Source organism: Sipha flava, unplaced genomic scaffold (assembly GCF_003268045.1).
Source record: "Sipha flava isolate LNK unplaced genomic scaffold, YSA_version1 194_pilon_pilon, whole genome shotgun sequence".
Classification (NCBI taxonomy): domain Eukaryota; kingdom Metazoa; phylum Arthropoda; class Insecta; order Hemiptera; family Aphididae; genus Sipha; species Sipha flava.
This window is the reverse complement of record NW_020272758.1, coordinates 245,560-264,962: the sequence shown is the minus strand read 5'-3', so window position 1 is coordinate 264,962 and position 19,403 is coordinate 245,560.

Here is a 19,403-nt window from a genome sequence, read left to right as displayed (position 1 = left end):
CGCAGTAAAAGTCTAGTAATCTAAACAGAGCGACGGTTAAGTTAGTCGCCGTGATTAAATTGCGAAAATATTTCGATTGATTAAATTGCATAATATGCCACCATTGCGCGTGAATACTAATTACTGTATTACTTGTTATTGGTAGAGTTTAGAGTTTTTAAATGAGTTGAAACAATGTTCATTTACTTAAATGATTTCAAAATGGTATTTGGCAACGATTTTAATAGTTGATTTGTATTATTTGTCTCAGTGCACACCTTACAAAAATAAAAACCATGACGATAGGAAAAAAAAAATTGTTTACGTTATTATAATTTTGTAGTATTCGATCAGCATTATAGATTTAGAGCTAAGTGAAAAAGCTGTTATGGCTTTACAATACAGAGTTATTGTATACTATGTCAGATCTTATTTCAGATAATGTTATTAAGTTTGCAACAAAAATGTTATTCAACCCGATCAATAGAAAGATGATAAATGTTTAAAAAAAGGTTCAACTAGAAAATTAATTTATATATTTTTTTAATTATATTCATATTAAATTAACCTAAAAAATTTTGTGAATAAGTACAAATAAAATATATATTTTAACATCGTGCTAATTTTTTCTGAACATTTATTATTTTAGTCGTTAAAAAAAAATTAGTACCGTGTCAATTTTAATTTTATATATCACAACATTGATTTACTTATAAGTGAATTTAGTGGGTATTAATAGAATTAAACATTTTTTTTTTTTAAATACTTCAACTATTAATGCAAGATAAATTTAACTTATACTGGCGCCTTCTTTTACCTCACAAACATAACCTAAAACCACACAAAATGTCGATACCACATAGATTTATAAAAAGGTACAGCCTAATTTCGCACAAAAAAATATAGTACACATTATATTAACAATTTCACTTGTTAATATTCAATTGATTAAACTAAACTTCGAAAGTTTTACATAAATATGGCTTTTTTTCTTCGATTTATCCTACATTAGTGACAAAGTGATTAGATACTGAGAAAGTAATTTAAATTGAATTTGGTCAGAGGCACCATCCTCTTTTGCTCATAAACATTTTTCAAAACCAATTACAATACCTGCAATGTTTTCAAATGTATATAAATAATTCATGTACATTAGTCATCCGTTCCTATATATCACTCGATAATTTTATCTTTGCTTGACCTATGTACCTCGCTCCATTTTTTAAATAATACTTAATTTTTATTTCCAAAACATTAAAATCTCAACAATGACATTATAGTTGTTTAACTGTTTTTATTAGAAAAATTCCCTTCTGAATCGCCCAAAACTATTGTGACTAATAGATATTGTGCGATAGAATTAACTCTCACTTGAGACTAGTATCGTACGGAATGTGTACTGTATTATTATTGTTATTTTAGTGAATTAAAATCATAATTTATTATGTCTGAACAAATATAATCTCTAATCGGCCGTTGTACATTGACAATATTATCTTAAAACGAGACGCTGCAGCCGCCAACTACAACAACAACTAAAACCGTGTAGACTTAAACTGTACTAAACGTACCAGTATACACACACCCGTTCAATTATCGCGCCCAGACAACGCTCCATTAGAGACTAACCTATTAATACACTACAACTGCGGTTGACAAATCTGACGTGGATACGTAACAAATAAACGCTATAGCGTATTATGTATCTTAATTATAGTTTTATTTTATTTTTGTATTCTTAGTGGCGCTGATCTGCTGATTGTAGCGATAAGAGCGAAGAAATATAGACGGGGTATAGAACATAAATTGACATGTGTGATGCAGGAGAGCAAGAAAAACGAAATATCGAAGACCCGTGAGAGTAGACGAGTAATAGAAAGAGAGTGAGAGAGGGGGAGAGAGAGAGAGAGAGAGAGAGAGAGAGAGAGAGAGGGTAAAATTCGAGGGAGGAGATGGATGTACCGGTCTGGATCCGTATCGAAGATCTTGGGAGGACCGTTGATTGGTTTTTGGGGTAGTCATGCCGGACAACACATCATAATAATAAACCGATTTAATGCAACAGGTTTTACATTGTTTTTTTCTTTCTTTCGACAACTGTACATTACCCATACGTATGTACAATTGTTTTTTTCCGACTCTCAATGTTATGGTGCTGTCACGAATTGTTTGTGGTTTTAAGTGTGTGCGGGTTAAGTAGGCAGGTACACACACCACTTTTTATCTGTAATCTGTCGACTTTTGTTTTGATTTTTTCCATATCCATAGGTATTCCATTTATACCCAAACAGATCGATCGTCTTTAGTTGTATAACGCTTCTCATACGTATATAACAGCATCATCACCATTATCACCACCATCATTATCATCATCATAATCATTGTCGTTATTATTATTCAAAAAAAAAAAAACGAAACAAAAACAAATAATTTAATTGCATTGACGCCCAGTCTACGGTCGAACCCGACTCGATTATTCGGAACAATATTATTCATTGTACCAATCACTTTTAAACGTTTTAACAGTGTAGAGCCAATGCAGTGCACGTTAATTTATCAATATTAAAGTGATCGGATGGAACGATAGCCACCCAATATTTATAATATGAATATAAATACTCGACTCGTTGAAATGTGAAATAAATCAAATTATAAAGTGAAATAATACTATACACATGACACATATCGTTACGGAACGATAGGCCCGGTGAACGGACGAGCGACAGTAGCTCCAAAAAAACTATTAAAACGTTTCAAGCTCACAATTGTTTTAAAACTATAAGCCAATGATGATATTGTATACAATGTATTAATATTAGACTATCAAAACGGCAAGCGAATATTATAATTTTTCGGTCATGGTAAGCGCGGGAAAATGATAAATTGACGAATTAAAGACATTCGAGGGATTAAATAAAAATTAAAAAACAAGTCGTACACGTATACACGTGTTTCCGATATCGTTTAACAAATATTGAACTGTTCGCAGTACAGCCGATGTTCGACAAATAACAATGTGCTACGTTAACGTGGTTACGTTGGAACGATTTGTCAAACGTGCACAAACATTATTGTAACGTTACGAAACAGTAATCGTTTTAGACATGAAGTGCAATAATTTGTTTTCAAAACCGTATGGTGTCAAAAGCGAATTTGTTACGAATGCGTATTTAAACTATAATTTGGCTGCGCTCAAACAAATAAACATGTTTGTGTGTTTTGCACACAGTTATAAACGACCCCATGACGTGACTATAACGACGCGCGTAGGTATTACATATGTTATATACGTGTTCGCTTCGAATTCCGAAAATCGTTCATTCGGTTTCTCGGCAATAATATTGTTCCGGTAAAAATACTCCACAAAAACGTTATTTTATTGGAAAATGTATATTGATATTAATTATTATAACCGTTGTTTTATATTAATCGAACTAAATCGGAAAAGTAGATGCCACTAATTTCGGTCCCCTTGACCACGAATACTCGAAACAGTATACAATTGGTCGCTACAATCTACTTCGGAAATTTGTATTTTTTACGTATTACTTTCGAATACATATATGCGATCAAAAATGTGTACCGTGTAACGAAAACTGATGACTTTTTTACTACACGAGCAGATCTAGCGTACGAGGAGTACTTATTTTTAGTTCACCGGAATACGTATTTTTTGACATAAAAATTAAGTAAAACGAATAAAATAAACTTGCTGATTTCAACCAAGTTTACAAACGCCTCGCATCACATAAATAACTACGGTTTCGGCTTAAAATTATGCGAACACGCGCGTTGTATGTACTTTTTTTAATCACAACTTTCGTATCAGAGGTTAAAGTTTTGAATTAACGAGAGATATTTCGCTATGGCGGGTATTCTTACCAGGATATTTTCACGCGTCACCGTTCTCGTTCGATACGTTGCATATTACATCGATGTAAACGTACTGTTGATATTACAGTGAACAACGTGCGCCGTTGATATTACATATCATGTTTGATTATTATTGGACGGGAAAGGGCATAGGAAGTCGAAACAACAGAGAACGAAAATAACAACAGAAAATAATCGGTTCAACGGAGTTCAAGATATATTATTCAAAACAGCGTTCGACATGCAGTAGGCAAACGGTGACGTATCCAGTTGTAATGAAAATAATGATAACCATAAGGAACGGTCGGTTGTACACCTGCAGCTGTCAGTACCGCGCAACAAGTGTACACGTAATAATGTACGTGTATGATAAATCCGTTTCAACTATCATTAAAACGTTGTGTATTTTATCGGCCTAGTCAATCGAACTAACTTCCGTTGGCCGTAAAAGCATTCGACACCGCTACGATCGGACTTAAACCTTTCTATTACGATACGGCTCTCGATACTCGGAAAAACGTACGTAAGAGCACGACCAGTAGTCATCGTACTGTGTGTTTTTCTCCGACTGCGTTATGACGGTATCCGTTCGGGTTAGAAATCCGAACGTACTCTATTCGATTGTCGCGCGAGGGAAATGACTCGATCGGAGGAGACGATGGTGGCGACGACGACGGCACCGCGCGTGTGAGAGTGGAAACGCTGTTATGATATTTTTTATCGCGTTGATTTCACGTTTACGCGTACTCCTATTGAAATCACTAATCGGTTACTAACGCGTTGTTAACTCGGGTCCGTACACGAGCCCAGTGGCGTATCCAAGGCGGGGTTAGGGGATTATAATCTCCTCCGAAAATATTTAATGCATGGTTGTCTACTGATTATAATAAAAACACATAAAATTCAAAGAAAAATGTAATGTTCGATTTTTTGTAACCCCCAAAAAAAAAATTCTGGGTACGCCACTGTACGAGGCTACTCATAATATACCTACTCGTGATCGATATCTGTAGTTTGTTCTGCGTGACCATGGGCGAAAGGCATATTTTATCGTCATAATTTTGATGCACCATTGGTATTGATAGTGATTCGTGTGATGAAGATAGCATACTACCAATGCATAAGAAATAAAAAAAAACAAAAGGTTTTGTGTTCATCCGTATCTCGAAAAAAATTTCCATCACCGATTATTCGTTGCTGCAAGAGAACTAAATCTTTTAGGTATTCAATTTTTATGTTTTGATCGGATGTCAAAAGAAAGTTATTTTGATTTGGCGAAAACGATTTCCTCCCGAAAGCGTGAAGTTATATAAAACGGTATGTTTTTCCACTTCTTCCACCAACTTTAAATTAATTTTTTGTTCATTAATTTTTCTCTACAAATGTTCGTAAAAAACAGAAAAAGCTTCGTTGGGCAGCAAATCATTGAAGTAACGCAACTCAAAGGTGACTCGACAATTGAATCATTTGGAAATTATCACTAACGTGTTAGTAATTGATTAGCAACCAGTAGCGTCGTCTGTTGCGTTCCATTGATTAACATTGGTAGTCGACTAGTTTATGGTTTGCGTCAGTTATTAGTTTCTTTTGAATAGGTCCGTGTGTCGAAGGCCTTACGAGCAAATACGAAGCTCACGAGCGAGTTATGTGCTTGTTTTTCCCGTTGACTTATTCGACCTGCAGGATGTTGTGATTGGAGAATAGAATATTTTTCGGTTGCCATTACTTGGCTGTTTACGGCTAACGTAGACTAACGGGCAGCTAAACGGTTTCTGTCAGCTTTTTTTGTTCTTATCCTTTTATTCGCTATAGACACCAAACGAATTTTTTCGAGATCCACTGTGAGAAAACGCGTGGTGCGTATAACACTTCGAGGAAATAGTTGTGTGCATTATGCTATGAACTATGTGAAATTTAATTGATCGTCAGGTAACTCTATTAAACGTTTGCAATCGTCCATTTATTAGAAAATTAACGATTTCTAAAAAAAAAAAAAAAAAACTAGAGAGAAATGTATTATTCCTTGTGTTAGGCCACTGATGCGTGCATAATTTGCTGAAAACATACTTCTAATTGACTGGCACGAAGTTTTATTTAAAATTTATTATTGTATAATAATTATAACGCATTTATAATGAATAACATATTTGTCGCCTTTGAATATATTTTATTTGCAGTTTTTTTAAACATTTTTTTTTCTTAAAAATGTATACGATCTATACAAAATATTCATAATGAACATGTATGATTACTAAAGAATGGTTATAATTGCATTAAAAATATCTTAAAATTGCATTAAAAAGATGCCAAAATTGCAATATAAATATGATAAAATTACATTGAAATACATCAAAATTATATTATTATAAATTAAAAATCATATCAAATATATAATCATTAATTACATACTTAAATAATATTATAGACATAAATATAATATTTACACAATATATTTAAATATGTCTTGGAAAAAAATGAAGGATATAAAGCTATAAAAATTTACTAATGTTATTTTAGATATAACACCAAATGTTTTGAATTATTTTAATTATCCACCGATAACAAGTGTAGACGTTGAACTTACTTTTTCATTAAAACAACATATTTTAAATAACAAACAATACAATTTTTAAGAACACTATTTATATATATATATATATATATATATATATATAATTATAAATTTTAATTCAGAAAAATTATATATTTTGTAAATATTATAATAATGTCCATAATATAATTTATGTAAGTAATTAATGATTATATATTTAATATAATTTTACTATGTAATTTTAATGTATTTTTCATTGACATTTTAATGTATTTTTAGTGGAATTTTAAGATATTCTTAACGTAATTATTTCTGGTCTTTAATGATAACAGATTAAATACAGTTATCATGAATATATAAATATATTGTAGAAAGATAAGTGACATTCACCACTAGAAACAAAAATGTACTTTTACTTTATTTTATTTATTTATATAACGAACTTATATAAGTATATACGTATAATATGTTATACATAGAACTTACATAAAATACTTATATAGTATGTAATTTCGGATAAATCTGTATAACATGCATTATTTTTTTGATTTTCTAAAAAATCGCAGTATTGCTACAGGAATACTCATAGAATTAATATAACAGTGCTTTATTTATTTCTGATAACAATCTTCGGAGTAAAGGTAATGAATGAAAAAAAAAAAATCATTTGAAAATAATTTCTTCGTTTTTCTTGTTTCAACAGAAACATGACATTACTATACGTTTCAAAGAACCAGTTTTTTGCAGTATTAACTAAAAGTCATTGACTGTAAAATACAGTTTTTCAACACCAATCTAATCTGCAGTTGATTCATATAAACGAAGAAATAAAAATCCGTTATTGCAATAAAATACTGTAAGCGAAAAAAAAATCTGTTTTTGGGAAAACAATTATTTGGCAACGCATATGAGGATCCATTTAGGTGGAAAATCGTTTTCATGCTGCATAAATAATATTTAAAACAATATTTTTGCAAAGCAAACTCGTATAATTTATAAGATAAAAGCATTATACTAAAACTGAAATCGAACGATCTCCGTGTATAAAATACAGTTGGTAAAACTCATTTAAGAACTCATCCTGGTGAAAATTTTTTACAAGTGACGTTAAACGTAAACAATTATCGTTGATCAAACCTACGAAAACAAGACGTATAACTTTTATTTTAAAACGTTTAGAATACAAGTTTTAATTAGCTAAATTATCCGAGTTTACCTCTGAAAATAAATACTTATCTTTGTGTTAGGTTAGATTACTATAGGTAAATATAAAAACATTATTATCATCGTTTTCCTTCTAATTTTAACACAAGCTTAGAACTAGTAGCATGTTTTTCTTCCTTTCTCTTCAAATCTTTTTAGTTTTCTATTTGACTGCTCAGTGGTGGTCTAATTAACAGTTTTAATATTAAACGAAGATGAATGTATTTTTTTTTCTTTTTTGCTCTGCTGCACCATAGGGTATCGAAAAATAAACAATTATAAATAAATAATTATTTTATAGAATTTAAAATTAAACCTAAAACTTTTAACTTAAAAAAAAAAAAATCGAAATAGTCTGATGAGTAGTTTCAGAGAACATGCGTCACAATGATATAATTTACACATTTCTGTTTATAGATGCAATGATATAGTGTAATAAAAATAAAAATTAAGTTTGAGGATAGCAAAATGTTTATATAGTAGGAAAATAAGCTTATCCAGACTTCACGATCAGAGTATGCAAGAAAACTAAAGCTTTATAGCAACCTCCAAAAAAGTAGAATATAAATTATTGTTAACATAGGCGTTCTGAGTGAATCACCCATAAAATATCACCAGTATACATATTGTCAGCAAGAAAAATAGCAGTAATTTAATTATAAATAAATAATATATTTTAAGCATATAATATTGTTATATAGTGAAATTGATATAAGTAGTAAAAAAAAAATTAATATATTATATTATATAATATATGTTCATTGAAATACATTGAAGGTAATCTTCAAACTCTAAAAAAAAAAAAAAGATAAAAGGTAAGTACAATTAGATGAGATAAAGTTAATGCAATATACAGACACGATAATATTCTACGGCGGTATTATTTCTTTACAATATATTGGTTTCGCGATATTTTAGTTGCGATATTTTGGTCACGCGATATTTTACCGGCGATATTTTGTCGGGGTACTGTTCTGAGTAGATATGCAGTTGAATATCCTGCAGCCCCTCTGGTTTAGCCTATGAGTAGTAAGATACAGGATTCACGTGAAAGTGACGTTGGACAAAAAAAAAAAAAAAATGATATTCTTTTTACAATAATGCTTAAGCTCATGACATTTTATTCATTAGATTAATTTCTAAGTACACAATTCAGAAGACTCAAAAAAAAAGATAAGCATTTGATAATGCGATGACTGTAATATATTATTGACTGATTTAGTATTTGTAAAATATTAAATGTTAAGATTTTCTTATATTTGTATTATAGAAATGATAAATTATTTGAATTTTAGAGAAATACAATTGGTATCTAACGACTGTATATTATAAAAATAATTTTTTCAAATGTCGTATATGTGTAACACAATACATATTGCATAACACAGAACTAGTGTCGATTATACAAAAATGCGTTGTGGCCACAATAGCAATAATACGAATAAATACAATTATGAAATGATTGTATTTAAAATATTATGTAATAATTATAAAGTGTCAATGATGCACAAACGTGCATTTAATAAAAAAATAGTACAAACTCTTAACATAAAAATATATGCTTAATATAAAAAAAAAATTTCAGTTAGGGAAGGAAGGAGCAAACGCTGCGGCTAAAAGAGCAATGGCAAATTTTCGGTTTGTCAGTCCAGGCTAAAGGCTCTTTTCGAGTATATTGATTTTCTTGATTATAAATTTATCACTGCGCAAACAGACTCAATGATTTACTTTTGTTATATTTTAATAAAATACATTTTTCTATTATACTTTAAAACTGAATTTGATAATTTATTTATATATATATATATATATTTTTTCTTAAATCGTTCCTTTAGTGTCTAGTGTGGTAATAATTTAAATTTTTTTTTTTTTTTATATATATTTTGAAATAGGTATATAATCTAAACTCTAGGACGTAATAAGAGTATATGATACAAGCAATTTAACATGGATAAGGATGAGGGAAGAAACCATCAAGTGATCGCACGTCCTTTTGATAGTATATAATCATACACACATCCGCACATATATATGTTTTATTTTGTTATTTTTATTTTTTAAATATATATTTTTTATGGTTTTTTTTAATTTTTTTTTATATTACTTATTTTATTGATATTGATAGCTATTATAGTTAATCAATTAGACAATTTCTACACCAATTTCTTTTTAGGTGCCGTGGAGGGTTTCCAAGAATTATATGAGTGGCTAGTTGATAAGAGTGGATTTGTGAGTCAGTTAAAGAAACGTTTGTATTATGTTTGAGCTTCTTCATGAATAGTTTTAATTTTAAGTCGGAGTGAAGAGAAATATTTGAAATATAAGGAGGAGCGTTGGTGATGCAACGTAGAATTTTGTTTTGAGCGGTTTAAATTTTGTTAATATCGGACTTTATGGTATTGCCCTAAAGTTGGAAGCCGTATGTTCACATTAGCTTATTAAAGAATTTATAAATGAGCAATTTGATATTTAATTTAGAATGCTTATTACATAAAAGTGTTTTAAGCATCCGGAAACGCTTATTTATTGCGAGTTTTTTTATTCTTTACATGTAGCGCCCAAGTGAGGCGCCTGTCAATGGTTAATCCTAGATAATTAATCGATTGAGAAGAGGGTATTGGGTTAAGAAGAGTTATAGAGAAATAATTAAGAAGACTTCAGGGCATGAAACTAAACAAAGTGTAAAGGTAGTGTGTAAAAATTTAGATTGATTTAGTTTTACTAGTAATTTATCGTGCCAGTTTGACATTAAGTTAAGGTGTTGTTAAATATATTGGGAAGTAATTATTGGATCTTCGTGAATTGCTATTATTGCCTAACCATCCTTAAATTCGACTACTGATGTGTTTGGGGAAGTAAGTTGGTCAGTGGCATATGTATTATACAAAATGGGTGATCGAATGCCACTCTAGGGGATATCCGCATTTATATTTGCAATATTTGAAAAAGAAGAACCAAACCTGACTTTGAAGTGACAGCCAGTAAGATATGATCAACAAGTAATATGTTGGTGGAAGAAAATGTTTTAATTTATACATTAGGCTCTCATGCTATACTTTGTCAAACGCTTGTGATATATCGAGGAACACGCAGGAACAATATTTTTTTGTTTCGAGTGAAAAAGATATAGCATCGACTAACCTATCTTATGGAGAACACTTGAAACTCGCCTAACTTCAAATAGACGGGTTTCAAGTTAAAACTGGATTAATTCAGTTGGAGTGGTTAGGTGAAGATTTAGAATCTCTATTCGTATTGGTTTATCTTCCTTAAGTTGAAAAGTATGAAATTTAGCTTTCTGGTCTCTCAAAAAGTGGACCACAACTCTGTACGAGTCAGGTTTTTTGTCATTATTTTCAAGTGATTTTTAATCGATGATTTGCAATTGAAGTTATTTACTTTAATTAATTTGATAGGTTTAGTGCATAGATCAAGACAATTGTATATGCCTCTTATGAAAATTAGAGGTGGTCGTGGATAATTTGGTTTGGTGTGTATGTTACTCATAGGATTTTGAAAAAGATTTGTGTTGTTATCAACTGTTAGTTTGAAAGCGGAGTTTCGAATGGAGGGTCATTTTAACGAGCGATAATGAAGAAGAACCAGTAACTATGTTTATGTATACACGTATTTAATAATTTAAACTTATTCAGAAAAAAATGTACATGTTGGAACAAAAAGAAACTATATGAATAAGATGTAACTGGTATTTTAAAGTTATTTTAGACATTAATTTGAAACCATTTGGGGGCAAATGTATGTATAAAATAAGGTAAGGTTGTACTGAATGACGGATCATAACAATTTAGTGTATACGGACGTTATACGCAAACTGTGAATTCAAAAGAAAATGACAATTAAAAACTAATTTATTAAAGACACGTTTTCCGTCTAGCCAACATTTTTAAAAATCGTGTTTTTTGTCAATATTTTATTTGAAAGATTTGTCTTTAAGTTTTAGTAGAGGAGTCGTTTTTTATCCAGACGAGGCTCATAGATTTGAAAATGGATAGTCGAGGGAAGCATAGATTTTTTTAACAATCGTAGTCCTCAATAAAGTCGATAAATACCAACTATTCTTACGTAACAACTCAGAAATAAAGCAGGGAACATACAAATATTTTTTTTTACCTTATTAAATTAATTGTATGCAGAAAAACACAAGTTAAAAGTTGTCTAAACTTTGTTCTTAAACGTCCACTCTTAATTAGTGATGCACAAGCTTGACTTCTGTTTCATTCCAAATACACACGCTGTTCACCGGTACATATGATATTGCTCGAGGAGTAATACGATATCATTTGCATACTCTCGTATTTGATTATTTCTCTGTCTCGTTGAAAAACAAAAATGTTGTCAGCCTAGTGAAGTCCGGTTTGGATAAAACGAATGGTTTCTCGGTACACGCCAAAATAAATGGTTACTACTACAGAGCAGTGTTCGACTCGGCAAAATTAAAGAAGGGAGACTCTATTTACTTTAAAAAAAAGAACGTCCCCAAAACTGTCTGAGCGTTATGATTATAGCGTAATAATAGAAGGGGGACGCTACAATTTCTGAAAATTATTTGGGGTACTCCGTCCCCCTGCGTTCCCCCTCAAGTCGAGCACTGCTAGAAAGTCATTTGTTTCCCAGGCCACGATTAAGTAGAACGGTTTTAAGGCTCGCTATCTTTTTCGGACACACATTAATGCGGGCTACTTGTTCGTCAATTGACTGTGTTAAGTTTGAGCTTGGATTTGACGCACGTTTTTGCTGTTTTTCAACCGCGTTGGTGCACACCAGCCATGGCGGAATCGAAAATCTTTACAAACGACTGGTTCTGCTGGTGAAACGACACCAAAGACCTTTGAAAACTACAGCGAGAATGTGTGCGCGCGCCGAGCAACCGTCAGATTTCAGTGACGCGCGCACAGGGTACGCACCGGGATGTGCAAAACTTGACGGCGGATTTCGTACGCGCACCCGTTGGACACGCGGTCGACGATCCGTGCGGCGGTACCGGTACGGTCACCGGTAGGTGCAACATGTCAAGCCGTGGGCGGGTTTAACGGACGGCGGGACTCGACCGTAGGTATACGTGTTCACGGCGTGGTTTACGGGATGGATCCGGGCGGGCGACCAGAAGGAGACGAAGAACAAGAACCGTATAAATTGTATAATAGCCACTACGCGCGTACAACAATAATAGCAGTAGCAGTAGCAGTAGATAAAACGTCCAGTGATAATACCGGTGGAGTGGCATTACGGCCGAGGCGGTGTAGTTACACACGTGCGTACTTAGGCCTCGACGGGGCAGTGTCGACGGACGACGAGGACGTGGTGGCGGAGAAGACGTACAACAATAATAATAAGAATAAGACGGAAGAGTAGTAGTACACACCGGCGTCACAGAGGCTGACCCGAAAGATTGTTATCGGACGACTCGTATACGGACAAACAAGTACGTACGCGCGCGCGGAAGAGCTGCAACGAGCGGCGGCCGGTACAGTGCCGGTCCGCGGAGCACGAGTTTTTCCTCGGTCGCGCGCCTTCACTAATTAGTACACACCTATGTACACGACCGCTGGCCGGGCAGCAGAAGCTAATACACCCCCGAAGACGGTCGGAACGGAATACCCCCGGGGGGGGGGGGGGGGGAGGGACGCGTGCTACTCGAAACGCACGCGCCGCGCTCGCATAACGCTCCAATAAACTTACGGCGTCCACGGACCGAGACCGATTGTTTGTGTTTTTTTTTTTTTTTTAACTTCTATTATACCGTTCCCCCGTGCACAACATCCTCGTCGTCTTATTCCATATTTTTTTCCTCCTGCGCTGCTCCTCCTCCCGCTAACGTGTTTTTTTCGTTTTTTATTTCTGCTTAATTGCGAACAACGAACACGCTAGACGGTATAACATTATAACGCACACACACGCGCGCGCGTACGGTAATACAACGATAATAACAACAATAATGAAAATAATAACGATGATAATATAAATGATGATGGTGGAGAAACAACGGCTCCGATGATTATACAGTCATCGCGGCACACGACATATGCGTCGTACGTACGAAGAAAGTTTTCTCGGCCAACGCACCGGAACCGTACGCCACGGCGCGTGTCCTGCAGCCGTCCGTCCGGAGATCGGCCGTTTCGGAAACGAGCGCACGCGTTCGTTTCGTACACGCGTCCGGACGAGCGTGTGTACACTCCGGGTTAATTAAAGAAGGAAAAAAAAAATAGAAGAACAATCCTGCCGAGACGTTATCCCGCCATTGTTGTCGAGTAAATCTAACGGGTCTAACAGAAGCACGCGGTTAAGAGGAGTTACCGCCGTCAGCGTCGCGGCACGAGCCATCGTCGTCGGCGTCGACATGAATCGGACGGTGATCTTCGATGTCCACCGCACTCGCCGAGAGCTTGATTTTGAATTTAAAAAAATCAAACAACCACCCGCTAATGTAACGTATCCGAAAATACTCTCGAAAACTGAATACGAGTAAAATGTTTTATACTTAAAAAAGTAGATTATGACAATACCAATTTTCCCCGTTAAAATTTTATAATACATCTTATTATTTTCGTATTTTTCCATTTGGCTACTGACCCTCGATATTGATCGCCTGGTTGCCGGATGGTGGGCACATGATTTGTGTATACGTAGTTCTGCAACAAAATAATTCGTCTTCCCAACCGTTGGCAAGTCGTCTAAGTTCCTCGGAATCAGGTCACTGACCCTGGCACCATCAAGTAAAAATGTTGGTGTTAAAATGGTTTCACAAATCAGTAACCAAATCGTAATAATTCGTAAACACAAATTTGGAATTTATAAATTAAGTATAACCGCCCTAGTCAATTTGTGGGTTTCAATGTCAGTTGACTCTAGCACCCGAGATTCGAAAAAACGTCGTAAAGTGTCCAAGTCAACTGACGCTGGCACCCACAAATAGAAAATTGATTTTGGGTGGTTATACTTAAGTTACAAATTCCAAATTTGTGGTTACGAATTATTACGAATTGGTTACTAATTCGTGTAACTATTTTGACACCAACATTTTTACTTTGTGATACCAGGGTCAGTGACCTCTCGGAATCGCTGTATGATTTGATTTTTGCGGTTTGCACGGTACGATATTCGGAATGAATGGGTTCTCAATAGAATTTTATCACCACCCTTTATCAGTAATGCAGCCAAAAAAATATTTTGAAGGGGGGCTTACATTTTTAATTCTCTCCTACATAATTTCCTACTTTTAAATTTTGATAAATCGATTAAACATAAGTTTAAATGTATAATTTGTTATTATTTAGTTTATTGAATCTATGAAAATTGTTTAACCATGACATGGTATAATGTTATACGAATATCTTAAAATTATTGAATATTTTACAAAATAAGAGTGACATTTCGGAGGGGTGTTATAATCTCTTAATTGACTACACCATTGATTCTTACTATAGTATTTATAATGATATTTTTCTTCAAATTAATGTATAAACTAATATAAAATATCAAGGCCCATTAATACAGAGTGAAGGAGTTATTTATACATTTTACAATAAATCGATATTAAACTAATACCACAGCAGAAATTATTTAACAAATATATTTAAAATCGAAATAATCATAACATAGTTATATAAGTTAATCATGGTGATTTAAAAGCATCTTGCAAATTTAAAACTTCGTATACGAAGAGAAGAAATATTCGATGTTACAATACTTGTTCCAAAGTCCCTTGGTAAAAGTTAGTTACTAAAAATAGTTTAGTAAGGTGATATACATAATCATTTATTACCCATTATCGGCCGTGTTATTTTAATTTGTTTATTAATTTCGACATTTATAGGTAAAAAGATCATGATATACTTGTACAGTATTTATTGTATTTATTTTTAAATTTTAAATTTTTCATCATAATATTCATCAATTTCAAATACGATAGTACGGATATAAAGCTGCAGACCAGACCACGTGTATAATATTAATATTTCGTCTCTCCGTACAATGATTCGTTTATCCGCTATAAAGTCGACAGCTGCATAATTTACGTCGATTATGCGATGCGAAAAATTTTTCGAGTAAAGGTGAAACGTAGTGTAGCGACATGTCGTCTTGAACGGCGAAGAAATCGGCAACAACAATCCTAATACTATTATAGTGGCGTCCATAATCAATTGTATTATAATCGACCCGAAAAGACATTTATTATCAATTAATCGGTTCGGTTAGATAACAGTTGAATCGAAACATTATCAAAGCGCGCAGAACAGCCATATACGTGCATATATGTGTGTTGTTAGATTTTTTTCGAATTTAATTATTTTCATCACTCTATATATAAATCTTGAATATTTTAGTTTCCAGTTTTACGCAAAGAATACGTCGTATTCATCAAACCAAAGATGCACATACAAAACAATGAAACATTTATGGACTTACGAAAAACAATGCCATCATTTATATTAGTCATCAACAAATAAATATATATTAAATACTTTTTGTTCGTATAGCGATTTCATATAACTTTTAAATTTTAAATGCAGGTTACACTTATTGTAAACCGGTGAAATGGAAGGCAACTAGAGTGTATACAATTTGCATTGTTGTTGCCCGTAAAATGTATTCAATTTGTGTTTGAAATTGTAATGTAAACAGTAAATCCAATAAAAATAGAACACATCATTTTCTGTTTGTTAGTTTAACCGTCTTGATTTCTATTCGTTCCGCTTTTACCGTGTAATAGTGGATATCTACCGAAAACATTGTTGCAAGTCACTAGATGAAAGAAAAATGGAGGAGGATATGCTCAGAATAATGTCGACACAATATTTCCAAACAGAATTTCTGTTTAATTGCTCAAAATAAATGTCTACAAGTTTATAACGTTTAATTATTAGCGAAATTTTTTTTTATTTTCCCGTCAGTTAATATTGCAAGCATGTTAACGCTATTAACACTAATGGTGAGCAATGTGGACAAAAAAAAAAAAATGCTATCAACCGAAACATTGATTCGTCCAGTGACGTTCAAAATATTTTATTCGAATAAAACGCATATTCGTTTATTACCACCAGACCCTCATAATATTTTATGTTATAATTTATAACTGACTTTAGTTTAAGGTTTTAAATCAATTTTTTACATTTTATCTTACAAAAATAAATAACAATGCAAACATGTAATAATAATTATTAAATGTCTGAATGATATTATACGCTTTAGTGACACAAAATTACTGTTTGTAATTATCTAACACGGTGTGATATGAATAATTTATTTACGTAATTAAATTTTAATAGCAAATAACACACATTTCTTTGTTACAATTTAGTATAAATCTCCGGTGCTTTATTGAATATAAATCTGCACGACTGTGCATCTGGTACACTTTTACTTTAAGTATGTGTTAAGTTCTTATAGTTAGCACATATTGTAGCAGTGCTTGAATTCGTTACTACGAGTCAAAAATCACTATTGGGCTCGGAATGGAATACGTTGAATGAAAAGACTTTTCAGAAATGTTAACGTTACATCTTACAAATGTCACTATCTCACGAATGGATATTAAGATATCCATATCGGTTAATACCGCGGTTAACTGTTTCAAAAAAGTACTCCTGAAGCATAACAGCATCTCTGGTTTAAAACTTAAAACGTTTTAAGTACACGTAGTTGTATGTTTTGTCAATAATAAAATTGGGTACATAGATTAATACTATGTGTTTAACTTGTGTTTTCATTGAGTCGTTTCTGATCCGTTTTCTGCGTATTTTTTTTTTTTTTTTTTGTTCTCTATACTCATTTATGATTTTTAACTCCTTTTTTTCGTTCAACATTCATCTTATGTATCGATACCGTTATTGAATATTATAAAATACATTTTATTAATTAACACGTGTTCATTATAATTATATTATTATATATTATTATGTTTAAAACAGTTTTTAAACTAAATATTATTACTCATTTTGAATTACTATAATTGATAATGTAATCACGGTATGTATGTAACACAGAAATAAATTTCGTCATAGGTAATATGTGATAGTTTAACAACCATATTATATGTATAATAAACATTACGCAATGTTAGCTTCATCTGATATGTATTTGTTTTAAAGTTTCATCATTACAAAATGCAAATTGCATGTGAGAAATTATCGTTTTGTAGAAAATGTTCGATACACATTTCATGAAAACAAGTGGACGTGACACATGCAATGCAGTTATATACATATTAGATATGTATATAATGAGTATTATGCTTTATCTCTGTTATTACATTTCACATTGTCTAATTAGATAGAAATTCTAAGATTTATTTGGAAAATCACTGTTAGTTTTTATCAAATTGCGAAATAATAGCCAAACACATTTGCAAAAAACATTGTAGTCATCTCAAAATTGTTATAAAAATAATATTATACGTAGAGTGTAAACTATTGAAATACATATCTTTAACTGTACAATCGTCAAAAAAAAAAAAACAAAAAAAGCTACTGATCGGATTACAAAAAGTGTAGTAGGCTAATAAATAAAATAAACATAAGATATAGAAAGAATATCTTATAAAATTTTATAAATATATCATGAATCTATTAAATACTGTTTAATATTTAAAATATTCCTAATAATGTTTTATTTATTTTATTATCAGGGTTGTTTAAAAAATGTATGAACATTTATAGCAGCAGGCTGGATTATAATCTCAAGGTATTCTATTTTAGACTGAGCAGTAACTTTTATAAGTTCTAAACAATTTAATGGTCATGCAAGATCTAGGTCAACACGAAACAAAATATTTTTTTCATAGTTTAATAGTTTAGTGTTATTTACTACGTTTACCATTTTACCCGGCTAATAAATTACTATTACAGATGTCTCAAAAAAGTTTGTGTGCTCGTACTGTCTTATTTCAAGTGCTTAAGTACTATTTAATAAGGATATTATAATAAAATCAATACGAAAATACCATCAATTTATAGATATTGTACTATTGTCCATTAAGTTTATTTTCTTTAAAAATATATTCGACAGTTGTAGATCAAAACCGACAAAGAAAAAAAAAACATAAAAAGTAATTTTTTTACTTTATCGACCGAATCGAAATCCGACCGTCTATGTTGCATGGAGTACAGAGATAACGCACAATAACAATTAATGTTTATTTACTGTGGACATTGCGATGTAGGTAAACGGTACGAGTATCGTCTAGGAGTTAACATTATCAATGATAACACTTTGATATACACTTTAATATAACACTTTGCCCGCGTACTACGAGTACTATATCTGTTATTTCTATTGGTGTTTGCCATTACCTCGTCCACACGTAGTGCCATATTTAGACATTTATGCCCCGGCGCAAAAAAAAAAAAAAATTGGCACCTGTCGTCTAAGGGGCCTGCCCACGGAAATATAAGAAATAGATTCTCATGAACCTTTTAGATATTCTAAAATCAATGCTATTTTTGTGTAAGTAGATATGCCACCGCACGCCGCACGCGATAACATAATACGCCGTATTATTATAAATAACTTATGTTTATTGACATTATCACAACAAATTTGGGATCTAATATTAAGTATATTTATAATATTCTGAATCGCTGATAGCTATATTGCTATAAATAAATTAATAATATGTATTAATAAATAAATTACATTAAGTTTAATTTATGGTACTGTTATTAAAAACAAAACAAAAATAATAATTTCAAAATAATTTAATAATTTTAGAAGTTCAATAATTCAAAAGTGAGCATATTTCTGACCACAACATTTTGGCACCCCCAAAAAACGGGCC